Source organism: Rhinoderma darwinii, chromosome 5 (genome assembly GCF_050947455.1).
Source record: "Rhinoderma darwinii isolate aRhiDar2 chromosome 5, aRhiDar2.hap1, whole genome shotgun sequence".
NCBI classification, from domain to species: domain Eukaryota; kingdom Metazoa; phylum Chordata; class Amphibia; order Anura; family Rhinodermatidae; genus Rhinoderma; species Rhinoderma darwinii.
The window spans coordinates 68,067,944-68,095,216 of record NC_134691.1 but is presented as its reverse complement, the minus strand read 5'-3'; positions in this window follow the sequence as shown (position 1 = coordinate 68,095,216).

Sequence of the window (27,273 nt, the reverse complement as noted above, 5' to 3'; positions counted from 1 at the left end):
ACATTCAGGCCAGTCCAGGAAGGATCGCGCTTAGCGCTGTTTTGAAGCGGCCAACCTGGGCTGGTTTATTTGCTCTACCTGCTGTATTGTAGTGGTCTGCTTGTGCTGGCTTGATGCCAGTGGTGGATTAATATAATCTTAGGCCCTGGGCTGTACACAAGTTATGGCCCCACATCCCACACGTAAGTATCACCTACATGTCAAAGTACATCACATGCCACTCTGCAGACTGTCCCTTAGCCTGATCATCTGCTGCCACACTCACACTTCCCCACAGCCCACACCACAGTAATTTACATAGATTGCAAGACCAACATCACAAATAATACCACCATACCGTTACTGAATAATACCCCCACACCATAACCACATAGTGGCTTAATAATACTTCACACCATGACTGCATATTACCACCACATAGCGTCTGAATAATACCACCAGTGTTAATGAATAATACCTCCACTCCATGAGAACATATTACTACCACATAGTGACTGAATAATACCAGCATACTGTTACTGAATAATACTGCCACTCCATAACCAGATAGTGACTGAATAATACCCCCATACTGTTACTGAATAATACCGCCACACCATAACATATAGTGACTGAATAATTCCGCCATATTGATACTGAAAAAAACCAAGATCACATATTACTACAACACAGTGTCAGAAAAAAAACACGATACTGTTAGTGAATAAAACACACTATATATAGACCAATATTACCTCCATACAGTGACCATATAAAGGTAGATGCCAGTTATACACAGGAAATCTGCAGACCATATAAGTGATTACAGTATAGTTATATTAAGTGACTCACAGGTGACGTCTTCTCAGATTGAAGTCGCTCGCTTTCACCTCTACTTCTTCATTCAGCCAAGACGGCAATGACAACTTCTCCCGGACACGATTTCCTAAGCCCTGCAGAACATGACACAGATATCTTTGGCTCCTTGCTTTTCTAGCACACTCCCTAACTATTCCCTACCTCTACACAAACTTCCTATACATACTATACTAGGTGCCCCACACAGTAATAGTACACACACCCTTTTGTTCCCCCAAAGGCCCACACAGTAAGTGCTACTTTTGTTCCCCTACACAGTGTTAGTGTCCCCTTTATACCTTACTCAGTGATAGAGCCACTTTTAGGGCCCTCACCCAGTAATAGAATTCTCACTCAGTACTAATATCCCCTTTATGTCCCTACAGAAATAATGTCTCCACTTAGTAGTAATGCGGCCTTTTATGCCCCCATTCAGTACTAATGCAACTTTTTCTGCCACACTCAGTAATAATGCCCCCACAGTAATTTTGCCTATTTATTTTACTCAGTAAAAATGCCTGCTTTATGCCCCCACAATAAGGATGCCCCCTTTTGTATGCCACTTTTTTATGCCCCCTTTTTATTACCTAATAGACATGAATTTTAACTGAATTCAGTGGCCCGGCGTGGACGGCATGATGCAGTGACGTCATCATGCCGGGCAGTTGACGTCATCAGCGTGCTCCCAATCTCTTGTAGGCCTCAGGTCAAACAGCGGAGCAGGGAGCCAATGGCCAGGGGTTGGCTTGCAAATTTTAGTCTGAGGGGCAAACACACAGCACTGGCGCAAGAGTAGCGGCCCATTTTGGGGGCACTGGGCAATTGGCGAGTTTGCCCCCCTAACACCGCTGCGGAAGAACTCTGCTACCTGTCAACGGAAAAATAATCCGCCAGGACGAAAAATGTTTCTTGATGGCGGAGTACAAGAAAGCCTGACCAAGGAATTAGACTTTCTTGTACTCCGCAATGGGGAAAATTTTTTCCCTCTGGCATATGACTTTTCAGTTGACAGGAAGCAGAGTTACATGAAGGGGAATTATTTTTCCTTGACCTCTAGATTCTATTGTGGCAAATTTAAGTTTTTTCAACTTTTTTTAGTAGGTTCCGCTGGACCGTTAGGACTACGTCGTAGGTTCATTGGACTACTTCAATTATCTACTTTTTTTAAATAAAAAGGTGAAAGAGGGTTGCATGGGGGAGTCTAGATGTCAATAAAAAAAAATTTCTTAGGTCTGTTTTTTTAATACTTTATTATGGCCTTAGTAATGGCTGCTGTCTGATTGAGAGCGTCCATTACTAATAATGGGCTTAGTGCTAGCCAGTAAAAAGGCTATCACTAACCCCTATTATCACCCCGGTAATCACTGGCGCGTGGGGAATACGATCCAGTACCCGACCATCTGAAGCGACGGTAAGGCAGCAGGGCTGCCACAGGCTTGTTTTACCAGGCTGGGAAGGGATAAAAAATGTGGCCCTTCCCACCCTGGTAATGCTAGGCTGCAGCTGCTTTATTGTATCTGGCTGGTTATGAAAAATAGCGAGAACCCCACGTCATTTAAAAAAAAAAATAATGGAAAAAAAATTACGTGAGGTCCCCTCCATTTTTTGTAACCAGCCAGATACAATAAAGCAGCATCGGCCTAGCATTACTAGGGTGGGAAGGGCCATGGTTTTTGGCCATTCCGAGCCTGATAGTACGTGCCTGCAGCCACGCCAGTACCCGCCCTTCTCTTCAGACGGTTGGGTGCTGGATCGTACGTAAGCTCTTCTCGGTACTCCTGGTGGCGGTGGGTACTGGGGTAATAATAGGGGTTAGTCATAGCCTTATTACTGGCTAACACTAAGCCCCTTCTTAGTAATGGACGCTCTCAATCAGACAGCTGCTATTAGTAAGGCGGGTAATGAAGTATTAAAAATACAGAGATATAAAGAAATTTATTTTATTGAAATGACAGCTCTTCCACACAATCCACTTTAACCATTTTATAAAAAAAAAAGAAAAGCTTAAATCAGCGAAGCAGTCCAACGAATCTACGACGTAGTCTAAATGGTCCAGCGGAACCTGCAAAACAAAAATTAGCAGTATGAAAAATAAAAATAAAGATGGCTGCCCCCACGAAAGTACAAACATATGAATAAATAGTTACCTTCGGGAATATATTAAAATAATTAGAAAAATTAGGCCCATAAAATAAAACATATTAAATTTAAAAAAAAAATTATAACACCTTTCTTTTAAAGAGAACCTTTCACCTCCCCATACATGTACAGCTGAGTGCAGCATGTAATGGGGAGGGCTGCACAAACTCTGGGGCACTTTACATTTTTTTCCTAGCCTCCTTCGTTATTTAGATATCGGTGCTGTAATATTTGGCGCCCTATATTTAAATAACCCCATGAACTGTCAATGGGGAGGTAATTGGCAAGGGGGCATGTAACATCACTGTGACACTGTCGAATCAGCTATGGACAGCGTTACAGCAATAGCTGGAGAGAGAGCGCATGCGCGCGAGCGCGCAGCTCCGCCACCACTAAGGAACAGAAGAGGAGAAGAAGAGTGTGAATTCTTCTTCTTCTGTTACAAGGCATCGGAGCTGTACGCTCTCACTCTTTAGCTCTCGGCAGACAAGGACGACAAGACTGATCTCTCGCGAGAGATCACACAGTCTTGTACTTGCCTGCAGAGAGCTGAAGAGTGAGCGCGTGCGCGCGCACATGCTCTTCTCTCTCCAGCTCTTGCTGTTGACATTGTCCGTAGCGGATTGGACAGTGTCACAGCGATGTTACACGTCCCCTTGCCAATTACCTCCCCATTGGCAGTTCATGGGGTTATTTAAATATCAGGCGCCAAATATTATGGCATCGATATCTAAGTAAGGAAAGAGGGTAGGATTTTTTTTTTAAAGTGCCCCAGAGTTTGTGCAGCCCTCCCCATTACATGCTGCACTCAAATGCACATCTATGGGCAGGTGGAAGGTTCTCTTTAAAGTGTAACAACTTTTTAAAAAACTTTTGACATGTCAGTAGGTTTGATCAGTGGGGTCCGAACACTGAGACCCCCCACTAGTCGCTAAAATGAAGCAGCACAAGTGCTCGGATGAGCGGTGTGCCGCTTCAATTCTGTTTGGCTTTCCTTGGAGTAGTGTATGGGCTCAATAGAAAGTCTATGAGTCCGTACATCGCTCACTCGGCTGGAAGTCGATCATAAATGAAGCGGCACATCGCTCACCCGAGCACTTCTGCTGCTTCGTTTTAGCGATCGGTGGGGGCCTCAGTGCTCGGTCCCCCACCGATGAAAACTTTGGACATGTCACTATGACATGATCAATTTTAGTTACAGTTTAAAGGCTATGTACACCTTTAAAAACGTATTATATATATATATATATATATATGTATATATATATATATATATATATAAAAAGATATCTATCAATGCGATTAGTGCAAGTTTTAATTACTTTTTATTGAAAATTAGTGTTACTTTTTCAGATACAGCTGCTTTGTATCCTGTATACAGAGCAGCTGTATCTAGCGCTAAGACCTGAATCCATTAGGTCACCTATTCTCGATCACATCTAAGTTATGAACTTAGATGTGATCGGTAACAGCTCGATCCTGCAGGACCTGCTGACACTGAATCAGTCAGTCCCGCTGACCTGACAGATACAGGATTCAGCGCTATATACATTATATATATATATTATAAATATATATATATATTTGATTTAGCGGGGGCAGGTTTATGGGGAAGGATTAGGGCTTGTTCACATCAGCATTGGCTTTCTGTTCCGGGGTTCTGTCGGAGGTTTCCGTCGGGTGAACCCAACAACGGAAAGTCAAACTGAAACCACAGCTTCCGTTTCAGTCACCATTGATATCAATGGTGACGGAAACATTGCTAATGGTTTCCGTTCATAGCAATTCCGGCAGGTTTCCGTTTTTCTGACGCAATCAATAGCACAGTCGACTGCGCTAATGGTGACGGAAACGGAAGTTGTGGTTTCAGTTTGACTTTTCGTTGCGGGGTTACCTCCGACGGAACCTCGGAACGGAAAGTCAACCCTAATGTGAACAGGCCCTTATACTGCGCACAGCTTCCTTTCCCTACTAATTTAAAAGGGGTCGGACAACGCTGGGGGCTGGGAGTATACTGCAAGGGGGGGTCTGGGCGTTTTACTGACAGCAGAGAGCTCTATAGGGGGAATTATCCCCCCCCATAGAGCCCTGACTAGTTACTATACTGCAAGGTTAGGGGGGTCTGAGCATCTGACTGACTGCTCTAAAGGGGGGGCAGAATCCCCCCCTATAGAGCCCTCTGCAGTAAGTCAGACGCTCAGACCAGACCCCTCCCCACTAACCCTTCCACTATAGTGATGTGAGGGCTCTATGGGGTGGATTATTCCAGCCCTATAGAGCCCTTTGCTGTCGGTAAAATGCCCAGACCCCCCCCCCTTGCAGTATACTCATGGGTCCCGGTCCCAGCAAGGCAGGAACGTACCTCGTGCGTCTCGTCACTTCTCGTCACTCGACAGCTCCTCCTGCAGACTTGCTCCTCTCTGGCGGCATCTGCTGCGTACAGTGTCAGAGAGGAGGAGGAGTGTTACAGACGTGCCCATCATGCGGCCCGTCTGCTATGTGTGTCTGCATGGCCCCTCCCCCCGGTCCAATCCGTCCCTGACTCAAAATGCTGCCCCCCGTTTTCGGGTAGGTGGTGCCGCCTGAGGCTGTCGGCTCACCTCGCCTCATGGCAGGTGCGACACTGACAGGGGGCGCTGTATAGCACTGTCTACAGGGGGGGCTGAATAGCACTGTGTACAGGGGGGCTGTATAGTACTGTCTACAGGGTGGGTTGTATAGCACTGTTTACAGGTGGGTGTTATAACACTGTCTACGGGGGGGCTGTATAGCTCTGTCTAGAGGGTGTGTCTGTATAGCACTGTTTTCAGGGGGGCTGTATAGCACTATCTACAGAGGGGGCTGTATAGCACTGTCTACAGGAGGGGGCTGTATGGCACTATTTACAGAGGAGCACTATCTACAAGGGTGGGCTGTGTGTGACACCAAGGGGAGGGGGTACCAGACAAAAGTTTGCTTTGGGGCCCAGTGTTTCCTAGTTACTCCCCTGTTCCTATAACATAATGTAATATCCTCTATGGTGGCACTATATCCCACTTGAGGACTGTGGGCTGCTGTGAACACTGACTACGTCCTCTCCTCTGTTATCATAAGAGGCAGTCGGGACAGAGAAGAAGGGGAGAGGGACAGCTCACAGCTTAAGAGTCTGCAGAGATTAGAGCCTGAAAGGAAGATCCATACTACAGCAAGAGATGAAGCTCTATTTCTAGTCCTCTCCTGTGCTATGTCCCCCAACTCTCCTATGTTCCCCTCTCTTATGATGTGTCCCCCTCCTCTGCTCTTCTATGCAGTGTCCCCTTCTCTTTTTGTTGACCAGTTATTTCTGCAACTGATTATGGCTGTTGTATTGGAATGGGGAAGGTTGTAAAGGCCCGTGCTGCTTCAGGGGACTGTTTGGATGGGAGATCCTGCCTAAAAGGTAAGTGTGTGTGTGTGTGTGTGTGTGTGTGTGTGTGTGTGTAAGTGTGTTCACGTGGATATATAGGATTCGTGTGTATGTATGATACATTGTGTTATTGCAGAAAAAAAATGTTTTTTTGCTGTGTTTTTAGTGGCAGAACTGTGATGTGTAGAATGTATAATGGTATTATATGTTTATACCAGTGTGCTACTTGTGAAGTGTATATAGCAGTATTATGTTAGTACACTATACCATTACTAATTGTGAGAAAAGTGTATAAGAGTATTATATCTAACACTTAGTGGTGTTGTATGTGTGTACAATATATAGTGTTGTTATATGTGCTTACACTATATATATATATATATATACACACACACACACACACACACACACACACACACAGATTTAGCCGTCTGTATCTTGACTTTTCATCCATTAAATATACAGTGGCAAGATTCTTTATCTTGCGTTTTTCAATGACTTTTCAATGGCTTTTGTTGTGTGATATCACGCTGCAGCAAGTTTTTAGAGTCAAGCTAAAGATGGCTACACAGTATATGTTGGATATATATATATATATGTATATATATTATATGGCAGCATTATTTACAGTATATATAATCGTTATTTATGTATCCTTTTTTGGAACGATTGTGTCACTTTCTAGCTGTACATACTGAAGACCTAGATGGTGAGTGGTTGTTCTAAAGTACAGAAGCCACTAAGTAACACAATGCTTTGTATTTTAGATTTCTTCTTATTAAATGTAATTAGCTGACTAAAACACACTGTAGGTAAAGAAGATTCCAAATATGATGTTTGAGTAGTATAATAAGTTACATATTTATTCTAACATCAGTTGTATGTTCACGATAAATGTGTGAAATAGATAACGTTTTTACTACCGTGAAAAGATGGGATTATTGATGTATCTATTTGAAATTAATCTGTAAACCGTGGTCGTTTTGCATACGTTGGCATCCTGTATTTTTGTAAAACATGTAAAATTAATGGTGTAGGCTCGGTTATACCGAATGCAAATAAAGCCCGAATATTCTTTCCTTTACAAGAGCCGGACTAAATTTTCCTAATGGAAATGGTGAAACTCTTAGCATTGTGGTGTAGCCAGTACAAATTCTGTGTGTGCCATAACACATCACAGAATGTAATAAAACTAATTTTAACTCAAGAAAGTTGATATTAGAGGATATGCCAATGGAAAAGATTTATTAAACAAGCATTCAGTCAAATAAATGATAAAACAATTAGAAACAGACAGAAGCAAAACTTAGAATTACTGTTTGTTCAGGACCTGATGACTTAAACAGGTGATTACAGACAAGCAGTGGCTTCTTTCATGACTTTTATATGCTTAAAATTAAGCTCAATTTAAAAAAAAAAAAAAAAAAAAAAACATTTTAAACATTACACGTCCAAGAACGTCCTGCAGAGTTAGCAGGTTTGCTGCTACCCAGTGGCATTTTTCTCCGTGATACACCTGTATCTAGACAGCTCACAGCTGTATCACAGAGATTTCACCCGGGGACCCAGTTTCCGGTCATGTGATTGCTGTAACGGCTTGTAACAGCGATCACATTGCTTCTTCCAGCAGCGCTTGCGGGCCGATGGTAAGGTGCTCTGTGATACAGCTGTCTAGAGACAGCTGCATCACGGAGCTTCATGCAGAGACCACTCAGTGTGATCGCTGTGACAGCGGAGTTTCTTCTGACTAGGGTTGGTGACAGCCAGGGCTGGCCTTAGCTTGGATGGCGGCCTGTGCGGGACTCTCTATTGCCGCCCCCTACACAACCCAAAAAATTAACCACATATATGGACACGCTGGAACATATATACTGTACATACAAAAAGACAGATATTTAGACATACAGGCAATTATACATACACACATTCTGGAATATATACATACAGGTAAATATATAGACGTACAGACACATATACACAGACACCGGCAGATAAATACACAGACCGGAACATATGCAAATACATAAAAGGCACAAATATACAAGCACAAAGACACATTCACAAACAGACCCATATATACCCACACAGGCACATATGTACACAGCACAGATAATGTAGTAGATGTTACCTGCAGTCCTATGTAACATCACAGATAACACAGTGATAACGCTCTAAATACAGATAGTAGTGTTACCTGCAGTCCTATGTAACACCACAGATAACACATTGATAACTCTCGAAATACAGATAGTGTAGTAGCTGTTGCCTGCAGTCCTATGTAACACCACAGATAACACATTGTAGCAGAGCTGAGATTGTAATTTAGCACAATTTGTTATCTGTGGTGTTACATAGGACTGCAGGTAACACTACTATCTGTATTTAGAGAGTTATCACTGTGTTATCTGTGGTGTTACATAGGACTGCAGGTAACACTACTATCTGTATTTAGAGAGTTATCACTGTTATCTGTGGTGTTACATAGGACTGCAGGTAACACTACTACATTATCTGTACTCAGAGAGATATCACTGTGTTATCTGTGGTGTTACATAGGACTGCAGGTAACTCTACTATCTGTATTTAGAGAGTTATCACTGTGTTATCTGTGGTGTTACATAGGACTGCAGGTTACATCTACTACATTATCTGTACTGTGTAGCAAAGCTGAGATTGTAATTTAGCACAAAGTACAGATAATGTAGTAGATGTTCCCTGCAGTCCTATGTAACACCACAGATAACACAGTCATATCTCTCTGAGTACAGATAATGTAGTAGTGTTATCTGCAGTCCTATGTAACACCACAGATAACACAGTGATAACTCTCGGAGTACAGATAATGTAGTAGATGTAAGAGACAAACACATGCAGAGACACCGACACACAGTGTTGGATTATCATATGGGCGATTCGGGCGGCCGCCCAGGGCCCGAGGCTCCCAGGGGGCCCATGGCAGCCCGAACCGCACATCGTCCTGTAAACCTATTCAGCGCCCTAGCGCTGCTAACTGCCGAAGATGGGGAGGAGCAGGGAATTGGCCGGGATCCAGGGGTAGGACACGCCTCTCTGACAGTGCGGGCGCCGCCATTGAGTAACAGAACAGCGACGGACGGCTGTTCTGTTACTCCAAAGCTGCAAGAGAAGAGCCACGCGGTCGGTCACCGGCGCTTAGGTTAGTTGCCCAACTGGTTCCCGACCACTGGCTGTATTTTTACGGCCAGCGGTCAGGGACGGGTCCTTAAAACCCGAGCCATAGACTTTCTACGGCTCGGGTTTTAACTTGCTGCCCGCGCAATCGGGCAGCTGAATGTCGGGTCTCCAGCAGTCAGTGACTGCCGGGGACCCTGAGGAGAAGATAGAAGCAGCTTTCGCTGCTTCTGTCTTCTCTGATGTCTTTTTACACAACGCTCAATGAACGCTGTGTAAAGGAATAGAGACAGCAGCAGCGGCGCTGTCTCTATTCCTCCCGTTGATCATGTGACTGGTCACATGATCGCCGGGTGCCGTTAGTGGCAGACTGTTGCTGGGTCTTACTAGACCCAGCACAGCCCTATTAGTGACAATCGTCACTATGAGAGGGCTGATTTCCCCTCTAACTGGGGCTGCTGTGCAGCCCCAGTTACAGTGGAAAAACATGGTGTAAAAGAAAGAAAAAAAATATATAAAGTTCCCCAAAGGTCTTTTTTGACCTTTGAGGGACAGACCATAGTAATAAAAAAATAATAAAGTAAAGTGCAAAAAAAAATGAAATAATAAATACACATAAAATACCCACCTCAAAAAAAAACGTTCCCCCCCCGCCAATCATTGTTGTAACGCTAGGGCTGACCCAATTACCCTAATATAGACATGTAATATATTAAAGTTTACGGTAGACAATGACGATCACAAATAAAAGGTCTATTTTAGGGTAAAACTATGTTATTACCAAAAAAAATAGCTGAAATGTAAAAAAGCTTATTTTTTTACTATTATTTTCAAACTTTATGGATAAAAATGATAAAATAGCAAAAAAGGTGTGTATAAAAACGAAACCTGCATTGTCTACAGAAAAAACGTTGCAAAAATCACGTCGGTTTTATTTATTTTTTATAAAAATGTGTGTTTGGTGCAACTTTGTAATTAAGTTTTATTAAAAAATATTTTCGCTTTTTGAGATACAGCTGCTTTGTATCCTGTATCCGTCAGGTCAGCAGGACTGATGGGATCAGTGAAACGGGCCCTGCGCTAAATTATAATCTTAGATGTGATAGATTTGAGGTGGATCCTGCGTGTCACTGATCCTGTCAGTCCTGCTGACCTGACGGATACAGGATACAAAGCAGCCGTATCTCAAAAAGTAAAAATATTTTTTAATAAAATCACACTGATACACACACACACTATATACAAGGGGGGGCTGTGTAGTGCTATCCACAGTGGTATGTGTGTGGCGCTCTTTATAGGGGGGCTTTTTGGTGCTATTTACAAGAGGGGGAGGGCTGTGTGGCGCTTTCTACAGGGGGCTGTATGGCACTATCTATAGGGGGCTGTGTGTAACACTCTCTACGAGGGGGATGTGTGATATATAGAGGGGGCTGTGTATGGCGATATCTATGGGGGTGTGTAATATCTACAGGGGCTGTGTGTGGCACTATGTACAGGGTGCTGTGTGTATGTGGCGTTTTACAGTGTGTGGTATTATATTCAGGCGCGCAGTGTTTGGTGCTATTATATTTAGGGGTACAGTATGTGGCACCATAATAACTTTATTTTCGTTTATAGGTGTGGAAATGTTGGAAAAGTGAGGAGACGTCTGAGTGCCAAATTCTGCAGAAATGAGTCATGGCCGGGAGAAGTCATCATGAGCGCTGGACCGGATGGAGAAGAAAAGAGGAAAAAAACTACTAGAATCTGAGACGTCGTCACCTGTGAGTCACTAGATTTATAGAGAATCTGTCACCTCTCCTGACATGTTTATTATAGGAAATCCTTGTATTTCACAAAAAGTCTTTCTGCAGTCCAGGACTGATAGACAATTCCCCTTGTCAGGAGGTTGTGTCCCTGCACAGTGTGATACTGTCAGTATGTATGGACACCGCGCTGTGACAAGGGAAATCGTAACACTGTTAATTCTTGCCCAAAAAGGTAGTGTTAAAAATAGTTACGGCACGGCAGGGCGGCGGTGAGGAAGGGGGGCCCAAGTTTGGATAACAGCCCAGGGCCCATGGTCTACTTAATCCGCCACTGCAGACACACACACACACACACACACACACACACACACACACACACATATACACACAGACACTCACCATGTCTCCTTGCTGACAGGTCAGGACGGGGTGTGTGTTTGGCGGAGCTTCCTCTCTGCTTCTCGGTGTGTGTGTAGAGCACAGAGTAGAGGCAGATGCAGGGAGGCTGCAGCACGGGAGTGGACCTGTCCCCTGACCTGAGTCATCTGACCTCATGTCACTGACGTGAGGTCAGGTGACTGGACTGGTCCACTCCCTGGCCGTCACAGACCCCAGTCAGAACGCCGTAATGTCCTGGCTCTTCCTAAGCTGCTGCAGGTGTCCCACATACGGGGCGCCTGTCAGCAGCGATCAGCTGCTCTTCCGCGCCCCCCTATCCGTATCATCCAGGTTGCGCCCGGGGCACATGCCCCGCCTGCCCCCCCCAAGCTACGCCCCTGACTATATGCTGGTGTTAATTGTGCACCTAACTGTATAGTGTATATACTATTTACACGTAACGTACATTCTTTTTGCAGTGTGGTAGATACACTGTATAACATTGCTATTTAGACAGCTGTATGGAAGTGATCTTTAGGCACCATGCAGGATGGTATGGTTATTTGTATACTCTATGATAGCACAGTATATGGGATGAGTGCCAACAGAAGATACCATGCATCGTAAGGGTGTCCCTGTTTAAACTTAAATAAACGGCTGACAATACAAACGTATATTTTAAATGTGTGTTTAAATCAAAATCTTTTTATAAAAATTTAAACACAAGGTTTATCATGCTTCTGAGAGTAATGACCTTCCAATGATCTGGAAGATCATTTGACTATGCATGTTTCGGGGTGAGTGCCTTTCACAATGTTTCAGCACATTGCACATCTGGATTTGTTAAAATATGCCAATCATGCATTATTAAAAAAATGTTTTACAGCCAAACCAGAATGACCAGCATTCACTTTGCCCCATTAACACTCTCGGTTATGATTCTTGAGGAGCCATACCAAATCTATAGCCATACAATTTTTCTCTTTACTCCTATTATAACATCAGTAAAAATATATAAGAGCTCTACTAAATCAGATAAAGTTACCACACAGCTTGTTGTTCTACCTTTATTTTTTTTAACACTTTTATTAACAGTAAGTATTTGTATGGCAGTGATGATAATTGTTAAATAAAAATAGCTGGTCAATAGTGAGTAATACAAATAACTCTTCTCCATTTGATAAAAAGAATATGAAACAATTACTAAGTTCATTAATTATGTGATATTTCATTTACATTTTTTAAGCACATTCTTTCTTCTGTCAATGCTTTAACAAAAGTTTACAACTAAAATATCTCCAAATTTGTGTCAATCTCCGGTACATAATACCACCTTACTTGCATAATATTGTCCTACAGTGCTCAAGTAACAGTGCTATATAGAGCTTAAATAATGCTGCCCCACAGTGCCTAAATCAATAATGGCTAAATAGAAGATTGCAATCTACCAGTAGTCGTTTTAGTAGTCTTCAACACAGAAGTGGTGTTTACCAGGGGTGGGATTCAAATGTTTAAAAACAGGTCCCCTGTTTTGTGGACAAAGACATTCGGGGGGTGTTTTGCGGTGTATTAAACCATGGAAAATGATTCTAATAATCAGATAAAACAATTACAATATTCCAAATACACCCTATATTAAAGTGAAATTCCCTGATCAGAATGTTTAACTGGATTTAACACTATTTATATTCGTACATACCTACCTACCTACCGACACTCATATTAAACTCACTCATTAAGCATAGACCTATATGCGCGCATTCCATATCCTTAGCATGCTCAGCCAATTTAGTTAGGCTGTGCACTGTAAGAAGGGCAGAGGACAGTTCAGCGTGCGCAGTAAGCCGCGTCAAATCTCCCGGCTAATGCATAGATACGGTGCCAGAACCAAGCTCAGTACATATATACAGTGCCAGAACAAAACTCAGTACATATATACAACACCAAAACCAAGCTCAGTACATATATACAACACCAGAACCAAGCACAGTACATAAATACAGCACCAGAACAAAGCTCAGTACATAAAGACAACACCAAAACTAAGCTCATTACATAAATAAACAGCACCAGAACAAACTCAGTACATAAATACAGCACCAGAACATATGGTGACTTCTCCCGGCCACGACCCATTTCTGAAGTTAGCCGCTTAGATGTCTTCGGAAGCTCACTTTTCCAACATTTTCGCACCTATAAACAAAGATAAAATTCTCATGGTACCACATTCTATGCCCCTGAATATTGGCGTAGTCGGCAGGATAAAGACAATTGCATACAAATAAGGCAAACCCATACTTACCTGCAATGTTATTCCCTATGATGGCAGGTATAGGCAGTGTGCCTAAATACAACGGCTCTAACATGCCAGCGACAGAGTGGGCAGAGATACTAAAATGTGCAGCTTGCTTATATGGGGTCCTAATGAAGTGTATTTGGCCATATTGTTACTGGGAGGAGAGGGTAGGAGAGCGGTGCTGCTGACTCCTGAAACAATCAGAAAAAGTGTGTCTGATGTTGTGGAATATTTGGACGGATTATATGGAGACACCTCATCTGCCCCCTCACTGTGGAGGAAATTCTTCTCCAGATGTCAACAAGAAGGGGAAACATTGATGCAATTTGCACTGGCACTGCAGGAGTTAATGCAAAAGCTCCAGAAGATGGATGTCATTAGTCTTAGGCCTGTTGATAGACTGCTGTGTGACCAATTTAGTGTGGGACTGAAGTGCATTCCCTTAAAACTGTTTTTGAGGAGAAGAGCAAAGTCTTGCCAATATATAATTTTTCCAAAGTTACTCACATAGGCAATTAAGTACCACAAAGAAGAGTGTTTTCAGACTGAATGTGAGGTGCAGGAGAAAACCAACGAGGCACCACAAGACTATCTAACAAGTGCTCAAGTGCATAAAAGACATGAATGTAGTAAAAAGCTAATGATTTCTCTTGACAATCTCACAGATCAGCTAGCTGACCTGAAGAAAAAGGTAATCGTGCCAAAGTATAGTGACAGGCAGCCACTTTGTGATTCTGGATGTGGCACTGTCAATAGGCTGAGTTATCAGCATAAACAAATTGGATCTATTTTGCCAGATATCTCAAAGAATACAGAAGGTGTATCTTCCATATTTCCCACTACCCAAGGGTACAAGTACACAGACCTCTTGCATTGTGAGCAGGGGCGTAACTAGGAAAGACTGGGCCCCATAGCAAACTTTTGACTGGGCCCCCCCTCCCCTGGGTGTCACACAACCCCCCCTTGTAGATAGTGCCTATTTTACAGCCCCCCTGTAGATAACGCCATACAGCCCCCCTGTAGATAACGCCATACAGCCCCCTCTGTAGATAACGCCATACAGCCCCCTCTGTAGATAACGCCATACAGCCCCCTCTGTAGATAACGCCATACAGCCCCCTCTGTAGATAGCACCATACAGCCCCCCTGTAGATAATGCCATACAGCCCCCTCTGTAGATAACGCCATACAGCCCCCCTGTAGATAACGCCATACAGCACCCGCTGTAGGTAACGCCATACAGTCCCCCCTGTAGGTAACGCCATACAGCACCCCCTGTAGATAAAGCCATACAGCACCCCCTGTAGATAACGCCATACAGCCCCCCAAGTAGATAACGCCATACAGCCCCCTTTATAGATATCTACAGAATAATATTTTTACTAATGAGTACGTTGACAGATTGTACTGAGCATGCCCAGAAAGCCCAGCATAGCAGACTGAGGAAATTTCTAGAACGCAGGAGGTGGAGCTCTGTGATAGAGGAGCAGACAAGGGAGTGACTGTTGGTGAGTGGTGAAGCAAGAGGGACTGTAGAGAAACTCATGAGAGTAGAATATAAAGCGAGAGTACAGAGAGACCCCTGAAAGGAAAGTCTTTAAAGAGAGCAGCATCTATGGAGAAAACTGTGGAGACTGAGACAGTTACAGGAGTGTGGCTAAGAACTGCTGGGACTGTTCTCACTGATGTAGCAGGTGGGAGTAGAGGAGAAGCCTGTGACTGTGATATGTGGATATTTGCAGAGACTGATATTATGTCACTATATAACCCACAGATACTCATCTCATTTCTGAAGTAAAGTTGTGTAAAATCTGCTACCTGCCTGGCTCCTGTGTTCATATATTGCACTGGTTGTGCCACCCTTACAGAAGCAGGCAGCTGGTATTCTATCTGTAATGGAGTGGCCAGCGCAGTCACCAGATCTCAACTCCATAGAGCTGTTGTGGGAGCAGCTTGACCGTATGGTACGCAAGAAGTGCCCATCAAGCCAATCCAACTTGTGGGAGAGGCTTCTGGAAGCATGGGGTGAAATTTCTCCCGATTACCTCAGCAAATTAACAGCTAGAATGCCAAAGGTCTGCAATGCTGTAATTGCTGCAAATGGAGCATTCTTTGACGAAAGCAATGTTTGAAGGAGAAAATTATTATTTCAAATAAATATCATTATTTCTAACCTTGTCAATGTCTTGACTATATTTTCTAGTCATTTTGCAACTCATTTGATAAATATATGTGTGAGTTTTCATGGAAAACACAAAATTGTCTGGGTGACCCCAAACTTTTGAACGGTAGTGTACATGGTGTCCAGATGTGTTGTGCTCTATATAAATATATATTATTTTATTACTAGGCTTATGCGCCGCGTGTGTGGAAGCAAGAAGGAGCAGCTCCCTGTTTGGATGTGTGTCTGTGTATGGTTAAGTCCGCTGTCCATTTTCTGGTGCAGAGGAAGAGCAGAGTCAGAGGAAATAGAAAAAAGGAGGAAACCTCCAGCTCACCGGTTGTGCGTCTCGGGTTGAACACCTCGCTCAGATCCCCGCGACGGCCCGCGGTAGGAAATGCAGGAAAAGAGAGAAAACTGATCCAGCGCTGTATACGTTTTTAAAAGGGATATTCCATTCCCACTTTTATTGAAGACAAATGGTATTAAAAATAGAACAGAGACACAGTCTCAAGGTGGTAGATGATGTGGGCAAGTGTACGTTTCGAACATGTACGGTGTTCTTATTCATGGCAAAAGAAATATAGAGGCCGTGTGTGCTTGTCAAATCTATATGCACCGTCGATAGTTAGGGCGGGACAAGACATGAACTCTTGTAATTAGTGGAAAACACGGGAGGGGGAGTGACCCTCATGATAACGAGCATAATATAGGTAAGTCAAATATAGGTGCTACATGTATGTGTATAATAAAAGCCAGTGTGGTTAGTATAAATCCACTGGTCACACACTTCGTGAGATCCATAAATATATGCAGAAACAAGAAGCATATTCATTTGTATAGCCTTGCAACAGTGAAACATAGATAGAGCTAGAGCACACATGGTGGTAAAAAGTTTCTTTGGTGTACGACATAAGATTGAATCAAGAACAACATATAGAAAAGAACAAACTACAGAGTATGATACAGTAATTTGCTATATAATTTCTCATGATATGTATATAATACATGATATTATTGAAAAACAATGTGCGTAGTTATATAAATATTAGCAAAATTCCCTGAGTTGTCCGTAGAATTTAAAGGAAAGAGTGAACTATATAAAAACATGAGATCAAAAAAACGTATATATTTTTTATATAAGCAGAAAATGTATATAGGTATCAATACTTATGTGATATTATATTGTATGACATATTAATTTTGTACGTCGCATATGTTTATAATAAATCTATGTATATAGAAGAATCGGGTCTAATGTCAGAGGTTAGACATGTTGCGACAATAAAAATATTGCATTCTGAGTGTCAATATCCACATATATCATTACGGTTATAGTATTTGGTTCGTTAAACATGAATATTGCATACAATAATCAGCACAGGGGGGGCTCCCAGGAAGATGAAAGCCCGGAAAGCGAGAGATAAATCTTATACAATCTCCTCTTATACCTCCTCACTGTAATGTCCTCGGATATCCCATACTAACAGTCTGGACATGCTGGGAGTTGTAGTTCTCTCCTCTTATACCCCCTCCCTGTAATGTCCTCTTATATCCCTTAATAACAGGCTGGACATGCTGGGAGTTGTTGTTCTTATACCTCCTTATTTATTCCTTACCCAGGAGTAAGCACACTTTTTCTCTGTGATGGTCATTTTACTGGGGGGACAACTGAGGCTGATGGTAGCTTTACTGGAGGGGGCTGATGGTCATTTTACTGGGGGGACTGAGGCTGATGGTCACTTTACTGGAGGGGGCTTATGGTCTCTTTACTGAGGGGTCATTATACTGTGAGTGGGGGGCTGATGGTCATTTTACTGTGAGTGGGGGGCTGATGGTCCTTTTAGTGAGTGGGGGGCTGATGGTCATTACCGTGAGTGGGAGGCTGATGGTCATTTTACTGTGAGTGGGGGGCTGATGGTCCTTTTAGTGAGTGGGGGGCTGATGGTCATTACCGTGAGTGGGAGGCTGATGGTCATTACCGTGAGTGGGAGGCTGATGGTTATTTTACTGTGAGCTGGGGGCTGATGGTCATTTTACTGTGAGTGGGGGGCTGATGGTCTTCGAGTGTTTTCCACCTCTGACTTTCCATTGAAATTAATAGGAGGCAGAAAAAACCTGCGGCGCTCGTTTGGTGCTTTTTTGTCCGCGGTTTTTGTATTCGCTTCAACAGCTTAAAAAAAATGTGGGCAAAAAAATAAGTCAGACGGCAGCACTCTGTTCCTCTCCGCCCTGCAGTGTTCTCTAGGGCGTGCGCAAGCTCGCTCCCGGCCTTAAAGGGCCAGCACGCGCACATGAAAACATTACTAATTAGCCCATGATCACCCAGGACTATAAAAAGGACTATGCCCTTTCATTCCTTGCCTGAGCATTGTTGTGTATTCCCATGTTAGTCTTGGAAAATGGTCCCTTGGTGTTATCCTGTTCCCAGTGTTCCCATGCCCTGCTACCTGTATTCTGTATCTTGTGCTGCATTTGTTCCTGAGCCTTATTGAGTGTTGGAGTTGTGTTGTGCCACCTGTCATGCCTGCTGTCATACACCACATCTGTTGTCATCTGCCATGCCTGATATCATCCGCCACGTGTCGCGTCATCTACCTTCAAGTTTCATCTGTGCCTTAGCTGCTACTGTCTGGACTATTACAAGTACTCTTGTACTAGGACTTTGCATAGAATGTTTGGCCAGCTGCTACTCCGCTACGGCGGTGCGGCCTAGTGGGTCCACATACCCACGGATCGTGACACAGGACATGTATGACTTTGATTGCTCTTATTACATCAAGAATACACTGCAGTGCTGATGATCACAGGTGCTAAACTCAAGACTACAGGTACTGTCTGTTAGGTGTCTCAAAGCTATTTCACTATGGCCGTTGGCCACTTTTCTCTCTTTCTTTGATTTACACGGGCTGTGTCTTTGTTTTACCAGACACAACCCATAAACATGAGTGGCACCAGAGGCATAACTATATAGGGTGTTGAGGTAGCAGTCAGGCCCTGGATATTACAGTGGCTCAAAATGTACCCCTGTCCTATGTGAGGACACAGTACAATTAATGCTGTGTGATATTGAGGGCCCTGTTACAGACTTTGCATCAGGACCGGGTTCTGGCAGAGGCGTAGCTAGGTTCTCCAGCACCCGGGGCAAAGATCCAGTTTGGCGCCCCCCCCTGCAACCTCTTTCCCGACATCTCCTTCCCCCTCGCCGTGTTTGTTTTCTCTACCAATCGACGTGTCATTTCTTTTCCACATTTCTTTTTATGTAACGCGAGCATAAAAACATTTGTACATTTTACAAGCAATATGGTTCTATACACAACACCAGAACCAAGCTCAGTACATATATACAGCACCAGCACAAATACAGCTCAATTTAGTGCAACCCCTTCCGTATAGGTATGTACGGCGTAAAACTACAGCTCCTAGAATGGCCCGAACAATGATAAGGATATGCTGGGAGATGCTGTTTCACAAAAATAAATCCTATCAATCATACCACCATCTTGCTGCAGATCATACATTGACTACATTACTGATTAGAGGCAGAATGAACATTTACATTTAGGTGACTCACCGGTGACGTCTCAGATTCTCGTTCTTTTTCTCCATCCGGTCCAGACCTCTATGATGACTTCTCCCGGTCACAGCCCATTTCTGCAGTTTGCTGCTCACATGTCTTCAGCTTCTCACTTTTCCAACATTTCTGCACCTATAAATAAAGATAAAGTTATTATACCACACACTACGCCCCTAAATATAATAGTACCATACACTGCACCTCTAATTATAATAGCACCATACACCGTGTCCCACACACACACACACTGTGCCCCCTGTAGATAGTGTCTGCCATAGAGCCCCTTGTAGATAGTGCCTACCATAGAGCCCCCTGTAGATAGTGCCCCATATAGCCCACCCTGTATATAGTGTCCCACAAATAACTCCCCCTATAGTGCTCTACAGATAGCCCACCCCTGTATATAGCCCCCTGTAGATATAGCCCAGCCCTGTATATAGTGCTCCACGTATATCCCAACTCTGTATAAAGCCCCCCTGTAGATATAGCCCACCCCTGTATATAGCCCCCATGTAGATATAGCCCATCCCTGTATATAGCCTACCCCTGTATATGGTGCTCCACAGATAGCCCAACCCTGTATGTAGCCCCCCTGTAGATATAGCCCACCCCTGTATATAGTGCTTCACATATAGTCCACCCCTGTATATAGTGCTCCACATATAGTCCACCCTGTATATAGTGTTTCACAGATAGCCCACCCCTGTATATAGCCCCCTGTACATATGGTCCACCCCTGTATATAGTGCTCCACTAGATAGTCCACCCCTGTATATAATGCTTCACAGATAGCCCATCCCTGTATATACTATATACAGGGGTGGGCTATCTGTGGAGCACTATATACAGGGGTGGACTATATGTACAGGGGGGATATATACAGGGGTGGGCTTTCTGTGGAGCACTACAGGGGGTGCTATTTCTGGGATACTATATCCAGGGGTGGGCTATATCTACAGGGGGACTATATACAGGGGTGGGCTATAGTTACAGGGGGACTATATACAGGGGGGGGGCTATATCTACAGGGGTACTATAGCTACAGGGGGACTATATCTACAGGGGGACTATATCTCTAGGGGTGGGCTATATCTACAGGGGGACTATATACAGGGGTGGGCTATATCTACAGGGGGCTATATGCAGGGGTGGGATAGATCTACAGGGGGGCTATATACTATATAGCCCCCCCTGTAGCTATAGCCCACTCCTGTATATGGTGCTACTTAGATAGCCCATCCCAGTATATAGCCCCCCTGTAGATAGACACCCCCCCGTAGATAAAGTCCCCCGTAGATAAAGCCCCCCCCCCCCGTGTAGACAAAGTCCCCCCTCCGTAGATAAAGTCCCCCCTTAGATAAAGTCCCCCTTGTAGATAAAGGTCCCCTCCCCGTGTAGACAAAGTCCCCCCCATGTAGACAAAGTCCCCCCAGTAGATAAAGTCCCCCTTGTAGATAAAGGTCCCCTCCCCGTGTAGACAAAGTCCCCCCCATGTAGACAAAGTCCCCCCTTAGATAAAGTCCCCCTTGTAGATAAAGGTCCCCTCCCCGTGTAGACAAAGTCCCCCCCATGTAGACAAAGTCCCCCCAGTAGATAAAGTCCCCCTTGTAGATAAAGGTCCCCTCCCCGTGTAGACAAAGTCCCCCCCATGTAGACAAAGTCCCCCCAGTAGATAAAGTCCTCCCTGTAGATACAGCCACACACTTTTATTACAATTTAAAAAAAAATAAAAAAATATTCAAACTCACCTTAATCCCACTCCCACGCCGTCCGGCAACCATGGAGACCTGCTCTCTTCTGCGCAGGTCTCCTGGGGGTTGAACGCAGCGTCTATGAAAGGCGCTGATTGGCTGGGCAGGATGACTTTCCCTGTCAGTCAGCACCTTTCATCGACGGAAGCTTCACTGGTACAAAAGGTACCAGTCGCTTCACTCGTGGAAAGGCACTGAATGGCCGGGCACGGAACCGGGCACCGGTCATTCATTGCTTCTGATTGTACCTGTGCCTTGCGACACAGGTACAATTATAGTGCAGGAGAAGGTGGCGCTGGTGCCCCCCTCTAAGTTGCGCCTGGGGCACATGCCTCGCCTGCCCCCCCTAGCTACGCCCCTGCATTCTGGGATCAGACTTTCATAAATCAAGAAAACCTAGGAAATATTGCTTTAAATTGAAAATGCAATAAGAAAAAAAATATTAATTTAGCTCTGTTTACACATAAAGTAAAAATATTTACGTGATAGAATATGTATATATGTATGATTCAGCAGAAATCCCTCTGTCACAACATTGAGAAGTGTTTTTTCTTGGAAGGGGGGTTCACATATGCTTAGCATCATTAAACCTCATTGTTTACTATCAACGTTGAAATTACCATATGATCTGAATTCCAAATATCACAATGTTCATAAAAACATAAGCTTCAAAGATAGGATTACTTGTAGAGACAAGGTTGTAAACGTTGGCAGAATATTTTTTTTGTCTTCATTTACAATTTAGTGATGCGGACATCTTGTATTACACCAGTGAAGGTAGGTGAACTTGCCAATGTATAAGAAGAGCCAGTAATAACAAGCATTTAATGTCTTGTGCCAAGTGGTCTCCAGCTCAGCTGATGGCTTTACAATGTTTCCATTCACTGTTTTGACTTTTTCCTCTTCATATCCCATATAAACAAACAAGATTTTCACACATGAAGAACATCATATTCAGGCCCTATGCTGAGAAATAATACACCCTGTGGTTTATTTATTAATGTTTTATTTCTCTTAGTCAATAGAAATCATTTTACAGTATTGCATATAGAAGGAGTGCTCTGTTTCTCTATTTTAGTCCCTGACCTCTGAGCCACAGTCAAACTGTCCCTTAAGGTTTAGGCCACAATCACGCTATATTTTTATATCTTATGAACATGACACAGTGTTCCAAATGAGTTGTGTCATTGGAATAGGACAACTGGTTTTTGTATAGTAGTTTGATGCTTTGATGATTGAGAAAATTTGCATGATTTATATCAGTGATTATATCCACAAATTGCATGGTTTGCTTCTACCTTGGACTTGGTTAACCATTCTTAACAGTATGTAGGAGGAAAGGAAAAGATGCTTTTCTGGATGCAGAAATATCATGACTATAAAGCAGTAGTTAAAACTTTGAAACAAAGTAATAGATTGAAAAGTTGCAGTGGTTTTAAATGATGTGCAATCCCATGATTCCTTCAAAAAGTTAATAGTGGCTATTTCAGTATTTGCGGCATGTTTGTTCTTTCTTTTATTAACCCCTTAGCCCTTATTCACACGACAGGGTTTCCCATCACCCGGCTGCATTAGGAACAATAGACCCCTAATGGGGCTATTCACACGACCGATTTTTTTGATGGCCCGGGAAACCTGGCCGTCAAAAAATGGGACATGCCCTATTTTCAGAAGTCTATGGGGCCGGGTAATACACGGTCATCACCGGAATGTGTCCCGAGTGATGGCCATGTATTCCGTCGCTCACGCTCTCTCTCCTCCTCCTCCTCCTCCTCCCAGTGCAGAGTGCAGAGTGGTCTTTTTTTGCTCCCTGTAGAAATCGGAATCTCCAATCCCCGTCTGGGGATTGGGGATTCCGCTACAAGAGAAGTGAGTGACTACACTGTCAATATATGGACACAGCGACGTCACTCACTTCTTAAGCGGAATCCCTGACCCTGTGGCAGGGAATTCCGCTACAGGAGAAGTGAGTGACTAAACTGTCCATATATGGACATTGAAGTCACTGACTTCTCCTGGAAGGGGGGGGGGGATTTGTGCAACCTACAGGGGGCTGTGTGGCATTACCTACAGGGGACTTGGTGGCATCACCTACAGGGGACTTGGTGGCATTACATACAGGGAGCTGGGTGGCATTACCTACAAGGGGCAGGGCGGCATTACCTACAGGGGACTTGGTGGCATTTCATACAGGGAGCTGGGTGGCATTACCTACAGGAGGCTGGGTGGCACTGCCTACAGGGGGCTGGGTGGCATTACCTGCAGGGGGCTGTGTGGCATTACCTACAGGGGACTTGGGTGACATTACCGACAGGGGGCAGGGTGGCATTGCCTGCAGGGGGCTGGGTGGAATTACCAACAGGGGGCTGGGTGGCATTACCTACAGTGGGCTGGGTGGCATTACCTACAGGGGACTTGGTGGCATTACCTACAGGGAGCTGGGTGGCATTATCTACAGGGAGCTGGGTGGCATTACCTACAAGGGGCTGGGTGGCATTACCTGCAGGGGGCTGGGTGGCATTACCTGCAGGGGGCTGGGTGGCATTACCAACAGGGGGCTGGGTGGCATTACCTACAGGGGGCTGGGTGGCATTATCTACAGAGGGCTGTGTGTGGCAACAAATTTAAATGAAATTCATCCGATTTTAAAACAGACAGGGAAAAAAACGGATGCAAAACGGGTCAAAATCGGCCGTTAAAATGACAACACGGCCAGGAACGGATGCAAAACGGATGCAAACCGGTCGGGAAAAACGACCCAAAACTGACGATTTTATCGGCCAACACTCGGACCCTGTCGTGTGAATGAGGCCTTAGTGTTTAAGCCTGTTTTGGCCTTAAGGTCCAGGCCATTTTTTTCAAATCTGACATGTATCACTTGAAGTGGTAATAACTTTGGAATGCTTTTATTTTTTCAAGGGATTCTGAGATTGTTTTCTCGTGACACATTGGACTTTAAGTTAGTGGTAAAATTTAGTCGATACATTCAGTATTTATTTGTGAAAAACATCAAAATGTAAAGAAAATTTGCAAAAATTAGCATTTTTATACATTTAAATGTATCTGCTCCTAAGACAGATAGTAATACCAAACAAAATAGTTACTAGTTAACATTTCCCATATGTCTACTTTATGTTTGCATTGTTTTTTGAACGTCCTTTTATTTTTCTAGGACGTTACAAGGTTTAGAACTTTAGCAGCAATTTCTCACATATTCAACAAAATTTCAAAAGCCTTTTTTTAGGGACCAGTTCAGTTCTGAACAGGTTTTGAGAGTCTTATATATTAGAAACCCCCTATAAAATTACCCCATTTAAAAAACTTAACCACACAAAGTATTTAAAACAGCATCTAGGAAGTTTCTTAACACATTAAGCGCTTCACAGGAATCAAAGCAGGTGAAATTGACAAATTTCATTTTTTTTTGCATAAAATCTGATTTAATCAATTTTTTCTGTAATACAGAAAATTTTACCAGAGAAACGCAACTCAATATTTATTGCCCTAGAAATATCCCACATGTGGCCCTAGTGTGCTAATGGACTGAAGCACAGGCCTCAGAAGCAACGGAGCACCTAGAGGATTTTGGGGCCTCCTTATTAGAATATATTTTAGGCACCATGTCGGGTTTGAAGGGCTCTTGTGTGGCCAAAATAAAGGAAATACACCCAAAAATACCCTATTTGGCAAACTACACTTCTCAAGGCATTCATCAAGGGGTATAGTGAGCATTTGGACCCCACAGTTTTTTTTTGCTGAATTTAGTGGAATTAGGAAGTGAGAATTAAAATCTATGTTTTTTTCTAATAAGATGTAGCTTTAGCTTAAGATTTTTCCATTTTCGCAATAGATAATGGAGAAAAAGAACCACAACATTTGTAAAACAAACTCTTCTGAGTACGTCAATACCCCATATGTGGTAATAAACTGCTGTTTGGACCCATGGCCGGCCTTAGAAGGGAGGAAGCACCATTTGGCTTTTGGAGCTTAAGTTTTCCTGGAATGGTTTTTGAATGCCATGTCACATTTATAGATTTCGCAATCTATCTAGGGGTATAGTGAGTATTTCGATTACACAGGTCTTTTGCACAATTTACTGGAATAAGGCCGTGGAAATGAAAATCCACATTTTAAGCCACTAAATTGTATAATTTGTTCATTTTCACAGGGTATAAAGGAGAAAAAGCACCCCCAACATTTGTAAAGCAATTTCTCCCGATTACGGCAGTACCCCACATGTGGTCATAAACTGCTGTTTGGACACACGGCAGGGCTCAGAAAGACAGGAGCGCTATTTGGCATGCAGATTTTACTGGATTGGTTTTTGCCCGCCATGTCACATTTACAAAACCCCTGAGTACAGTGGAAGCACCGAGAAGTGACCCAATTTTGGAAACTACACCCCTCAAGGCATTTATCATTTGCCTGGACATATGACAGGGCTCAGAAGTGAAGAGCATTTGAGGCCTATTTTGGTGATTTTCACAGCATTTGCCCACAATTGCAGGCCTCTGAGGTCAAATAGTAAAACAAACCCCCAAGTAGTGACCCCTATTTTGGAAACTATACCCCTTAGGCCACTTTAAAGGGTGTAGTGAGCATTGTAAGCCCACAGGCGTTTTTTACATTAGAAATTAGTTTACAGCAGACGGTGCAAAGTGAAAATTGAAATTTTCCACTGATATGCCATTTTAGTGCACAATATATTGTGCCCAGTTTGTGCCACTGAAGACAAATATCTCATAAACTGTTAAGCCGGTTCTCCCTATATGTGGACGTAAACTGCTGTTTGGGCACACTGTAGGGTTCAGAAGGGAGGGAGCTCTACTGGGCTTTTGGAGAGCAGATGTAGGTTGGTATTTGTTCTGTTTGGGGGTTTTGCTGGTATTTCAGTTTATAATGTGCGGGCATATATAAGGTGTGCGGAATACATCAGGGTATATGTAAACTGTGTGGAGTATATCAGAGTATACGTAAACTCTGCGGAGTACATCAGGGTATATGTAATCTGTAAGGAGTACATCAGGATATATTTAAACTGTGAGGAGTACATCGAGGTATATGTAAGCTGTGCGGAGTACATTAGGGTATATGTAATCTGTGTGGAGTACATCAGGGTATATGTAAACTGGGCGGAGTACATCAGGGTATATTTAAACTGGGCGGAGTACATCAGGATATATGTAAGCTGTGCGGAGTACATCAGGGTATATGTAAACTGGGTGGAGTACATCAGGGTATATGTAATCTGCGAGGAGTACATCAGGGTAAATGTAATCTGTGCAGAGTACATCAGGGTATATGTAATCTGTGAGGAGTATATCAAGTTATATGTAAACTGTGCGAATTACATCCGGATATATGTAATCTGTGTGGAGTACATCAGGGCATAATAAGGGGGTATAATAATGCTGTAAATAAATAATAATCCACAGATGTGTGACCAGTGTCACACTGAAAAACGTTGCCCAATCTTATCCTCTTTTGAGAGCCATAACATTTTAATTTTCTTTCTCACCGGATCTGTGTTAGGGCTTATTTGTTGTGGGGCAATCTGTGGTTTTCATTGGTGCCATTTTGGGGTACACACGATTGTTTTTTCAAGCTAGGTGACCAAAAACCATCAATTCTGACAATGTTTTTTTTTTGTTTTTTTTACAGTGTTCACCGTGGGCTATAAATTACATTTTACTTTATTCTGCAGGGCTGATGCGATTACGGCGATACCATATGTATATCATTTTTTTTTATGTTTTGAAGCGTTTGCACAATAAAATCACTCTTTTTAAAAAAAAAAAAATACGTTCTTTTTTGTGTCACCATATTCTGAGAGCCGTTACTTTTTGATTTT